We start from the raw sequence: 6,000 nt of genomic DNA on the forward strand, positions 1-6,000 counted from the left end.
GAGTGAGTGATATCATGGCCAGCTTCACCCCACCTTGAGAATTCAGTTGCATCAACAATGTTCCTACAGCCAGTTCTTAGGCTTTGTTATAACAGTGAATCTGACTCTGTATTTATGAATAACTTTTGCTGTATATAATAGAAGCTTTTGCTTTGATAACTAGAGCAAGCAGCTACAACAGGTACATGCTACAGGTGTGCTTTCCTCTCTGGGCTCAAAAGGCTTTACAGCATTAATTTAGCCTCACAGGAATGCCCTTCCCCCATGAAATGAGTATGTCTATGTCCCAATGGTTCAGGGAAGTGACTTGTATAAGGTCCCCAGAGACAGCCAGTGAAAGAGCTGGGAACATAACCCAGTCACCTGCTAGACATTTTCTATCCCTCCCTGTTTAATTAACTGAAGAGATAGTGGGACTTTAACATAATGATGGGGTGTTGAGCTCAGAATGGAAAAATGCAAGGCAGGATGCAGTATTTTATTCAGAATGGTTAGATTCCAGGGGAATAAAGAACAACTCTATGTTTTTAATAGGATTAAGAGTATAGGCAGTCCTCGACTTACAACATTTCGAGTTACAATGTTTCGCACTTACAATGTTTATAAATTGACACCCTGTTTCAACTTTCTGATGTCAGTTTCAACTTTACAACGCTTGATCCAATGTGACACCATGCAAACGAACAAGTTCGCTGCATCGCTCATCTCCCTGGACAACATCTGTTCAAACTTCCTTGGATACTTTCTTTAAGAAAGCAGACAAGACTCCAGAAAAACCTGCAGCGAAGACGCCAGCCAAGAGCCTTTCAAAAAGTCCAGCAAAGTCACCTCAAAGAAGTCCTTCCAAATCAATATGATTGCTATTTACAATATAAATACATTAATGTAGCTATATTACTCATCTATAATTGATCAATTACAAAATTCTGGGGTATTTTTAGTGAAAATAGGGTATTGGGCCTTGATTCAGGAACCAATCCGCCATTTATAACATTGTTTCTTATGAGAAAACTGGTTCCGAGTTACAACATTTCGACTTAACACTTGGTTTTCAGGAACCAATTGTGTCGTAAGTCCGAAGACTGCCTGTATTCATATGAAGTACAAACTGATAATTAACAAAGATATATTGAATGCAGGAATACGCATTCCAGCAGTGTGAAAATAATAAACTAGAATTAAGAAAATAAAAGCAGAATAAACTTCACTCCTTTATGGACAAATACAAAATCCTCATAAGCAACTGCTTAATCATACTGTTGTTCTGCCTGCCTACCCCTCCACCTGGTATCTTCCCAATTTATATTGGGCTATAAGCAATTTTGGGCAGGGAACTCATGTAATCTTTAGCATGTTCTGAAGTGCATGACATTCCTCTGTAGTGCTTCATTAAAAGGGACACCTCGTCTATGAAATGTTTAATGCCAAAGCCTTCTGTTTCTGCAAAACTCCTGGGTGCCAGACTGGCAATGAGTGGCAGCAGAAGGTAGATTAAAAAAAGGAAAATCTTCACCAAATTAAATATTCAGTGCAATCAATACAGCTCCACTCAGACCTTTTTTTTTTATCAGATTCATTTTATTATGTTCTTGCTTGCCATTCATTTTTCAGTGTGCCACAGCTTCCAGTATTGATGGTACATAAAGCTATGCAATATCATTGGTGCAAAAATGGCAGCATTAGCAGTTGATGAGATACTGGGCCTTTTGCCATCTGTGGAGGCAATAGCATGTTAAATGGATGTTCTTGCTGCAGCAAAAAGCAGCGAAGGAATTAATAATACTCAAGTGCATATTGTTTTCATTAAACTGCAGAATCAACCACTCATTTTCATGTATTGACACTATTGTTCTGGCTGCCTGAAGGGTCAATCAGACAATACTGTCTTAACTTAGGGCTTGCCTTCATTATAGGAGGTTGCTGCCTTGGGTATGCTGGCAGAGCCCGCTGCTGAAGGCATGGCATATGGCATTAGAGGGACTTTTTCTGCTGGCTTTACTCTATCACCGCCCCTAATGACAGAAACCAAAGCAGCAGAAGGCCTCTTCTGTGAGAGGGTAGTATTACGGGAGGGCTACATTGTTAGCTCTGCCAGCAGAACTCAATAGTATCAGCCAAGTCTTAGACTCACTGTGCATTTAGAGGAACTGACTTGACCCCAGATAGAAAACTGGCATAACACAATGGTATGTTAGGCACAGAAGTTTTCTATGACACAATGGTATGTTAGGCACAGAAGTTTTCTTTGCGAGCATAAGGAATCCAAACATATTGTTTTATAAATAAAGCCTTTGGTTAATTTGTGCAACAAGAGGTAGATTCTGCAGTAATTTTTGTAGCTAAAGAATTATAGAAGATGAGCTCCAAGTGTGTGCGAGTAAAATATATTTATTTGCAGGTTGCATTTTTTTAGCTATAGGAAGGGGGTGTATATAAGAACTGTGGGAGTTCAGAAAGATGAATAATGAATCCCTTTAAAACTTAAATGTGAAAAAGGGAACAAGGGGCAAAGTATATTACTCCACATTAACAACTAATTGATTGTCAAATTGTATATATTTTTTAAAAACCTAGCTTAGTGGGGGTGCGGTTTGGGGGAAGAATATGGTCTTGTGTTCAGCTACTTTTAAGCAACCAATTACTGTCAGATTTAGTATGCGCTCAGGGGAAAATCACTTTTAGCTTGTGGCTAATGTGAGAGGGAATATACCTCCTCACACTATCTAGGCAACTGAAAATAAAGGTTTAAACAGAAATGTCATGTCAGCCTTGACATTTCACCAATACAACAGTATAATAATGAAAAGCAAAAAATCACAAAAGGGAACAGGCACTCATGTTAAAAAAACAAGTGCTTTCTAGTGTAGGCTTTGCAGCAATCTCTGTGCTGGTGGTATGTATCCCTAAAAATGATTTGAAATAAAAATTATGCTGTCTACAGATGTAGGGACAAAGCTAGCATTTTAGGCACAACCAAAGACCTATTGATTTTAATGGGAGTTTTTGCACAGGAAAAATATCTTATCAGGCCCAGAGGATGTGTGAAACAGCCTGTGGAAAGATAAAGTTATGAGATAGTGTTAGACTTAGAAATAAAGCTAATCTGAGAATCAGCTTCCATATTTATGTATCTTTGTGTGAAGTTTATCTGGCAGCTTTCACCCTAAGAAACTGACCAAAACCAAACTCTTTTCAGTGGGCCCCACTCGCTTCAAAGACAAAACTTACTCAAATAAGCATAGGATCAGACTGAAACATTTAAACTAATTTTCACTTTTTACATTTACCAAGTGAAAAATTTGTCTAAGACAGGAGAGATCTATGCTGTTTATAATTATTTTATAACCTGGATGTGAAGGGTTGCCTTCACATCCAGGTGAAGGCAACCCTTCCATGCCCTTCCATATTCTGGTTTCCAGAGTTAATGGTTTATCAATAATGGAATTACATTTTTTTTCCAAATTAGCACTTACGGCAGCTTTTGTAAATTATTTTTGACTACTGACAAAGTCTCTCGCATAGAATGTCTAAGAAAAGGAGACGTAAGCTAATAGCATGAAGAGAATGTTTGGACATGTTTAAGTCAATGGCATACTGACAACCCATCTAACTTTTACATAACGAGTCTTTCAAGGTTTTAAATACTTTTTCTTACTGTCATGCAAAAGAAATCTTTTTCATTTTACTTTGGTAATAGTAGCATTCTTATTGTTGGGATATTCCTACACAGCCTATATATTTGACAAAACATTTGGTCAATTGTTGCCCATGTAGGATTAGTATATGTCATGAAACAGAATGCCCTCTTTCAGTTACAGAAGTTTGATGCACTCACTAGCATTTATGCTTTTTACCTTGATTCTTCTCCCTCCTGTGTCTTATTCGTTGTCTAAGCAACCATGAAAAAATATTACTCTTCTTGTTCTGGGAACAAAATGAGATTGTGCTATACAGTGTTTTACTTTGAAATAGAATTGTGAAAATAGGTAGCATTTGAACCATGTTGCCTTTGAGATACATAAATCTTTCCATCAGTAACTGGCCTTCCTCCAGGAACTGAGTAGTATTATGGGCTACCAATGTTTTTCCCAGAAGACTACCAGTGTTTCTTCTGGAAAATAACTAGAGCTGCTGATATTGCATCATGGCCTGGGAAGAAGAACTGTTCTTTTTTGGACAGAAGTTTTCCTAGTCTGATATGGCACTTACATACTATAGTATTTATTGGTGAATAGCAAACCATTAAACTAGATAAAAATAAATAATGGCCTGAATTCCTCCCAGCTTTTCCCAGTTCTTTACTAGACCCAGCAATTCTGTTGCTTGATCTAATGGACATAAAATTTGGCCTGTGTCTTGGAACTGAAGTATACATCATTCAGATTAATGCACAAGTCTTAAGAATTCCACTGCTTATTAAAAACACCAAAGGTTTGATGTTGCTCTTCTGCTATCTGTATATCAGTGCAACCCTACTGACTTTAAAGGATTCATTTCTGATAAGCATCAGCTGTTACTGAAATCAGAATTAGCTCCCACAACTTCCCTGACATTTGGCAAACAAACCAGTGTGTGCTTTGAATTTAAAGACAGCAAGGTGAAAAAAGAACATGTACACATGCATGTGCTATTAAAGGCACCACTGAGGATTGGGAAGACTGTTATATAAAACTGGTAGAAAAGCACAAACCAACAGAAGCCAGAATATTCTGAGTTGCCTAACATTTCACCCTTACATGTCCCTCTATTGTATACTACATATGCATTAAGAAATATAACATACAAAGAGTTATTTTTTTTCTTGCTCCAGGATGCTTCTGGAGGAATTAACAGAAAATAACTTTAAAAAAAAAGCAGAAAGGTAACAAACTCAAAGAAGACAGAGAGCATAGCAAAAACGGAAACTGAAACAAAAGCCTCTTGATTCTCCTTTCATGTACTTTAGTAATGATGTATGTAAAGGGAATCAGAAGCTTTGAGCTTCTTCTTGAAGGATGCCTCAGAAGGCTTCTGAAATCTATCTAGGGTGAGGAAACTGCAGAGTTGCATGTTCTGCCTCAGACACATCCCAGGTTGTATCTTGTGACGGCTTCACTAACTTTACTTGATGTAACAAGAGTCAGAGTGACAAGGGATTCCTCAGAAAACTGCTCTTCGCTGTGGAACACTAATTTCTCGGAGAACTTTTCTTTACTTAGGTGAAATGTAGTATGGGACTCAGAGTCTAGTTTTAGTCTTAATTATGCACTTCCTTGCTTTTTAGCAAGGTAACGTCAGAGTCCCCATATGGCTAAAGGAAAGAATTTTACAGATTAAATTTTATTTCAAAGGTAACATACTAAAGTAAATCCTTGTGCATGGAGCACAGCACCTGTTCATGTGAAAGTTAACAGAAATACATTTAACGTATTTAATGTTTTACATTTTCAAGATACAGCTACTAACTCAAAACTATTCAACGCTTTAATGTTACGGTAGTATAAGAGCGATGTTGTAGCCATGATGGCCCCAAAATGATGTGAGGGGCAAGGATTTCTTAGGGTGGACCAACTATGTAGTTGGGATAAAGTTAGACAAGCTAATACTGGTTTTATGGCACATTATATTTTAGCCAGTTCCTGACTTTTTTTCCACACAGGAAAGGTCTTCTGCTAATTGTGTGTCCACTACCCCTGCGGATGTCTCTCCCCCCCTCCCCCCTGCTATTTTTCACTATGCTGTGATCAGACACCTGATGAAGAATGTCTTGCATGTGAAAGCTTGTTTCACTTTATCCCAACTACAGAACTATATGAGGAGGCATGGAGGGTGTCTGTTTGGATTACCCTACCCTTGCTACATAGTTCCTTTTAAGAATCTAGAATTAACATACTAGGGTAATTTGATATAGGCAGGAAATAAAGTTTCTTAATTCCTCTTATGCTAATGGAAATTGATGAAAGTAGGTCCTTTGCACTGTGACTGCTATTATAGGCTTTGCACTTTGGCTGCATTTTCCCT

Source organism: Alligator sinensis, unplaced genomic scaffold (assembly GCF_000455745.1).
Source record: "Alligator sinensis unplaced genomic scaffold, ASM45574v1 scaffold93_2, whole genome shotgun sequence".
NCBI lineage: Eukaryota > Metazoa > Chordata > Crocodylia > Alligatoridae > Alligator > Alligator sinensis.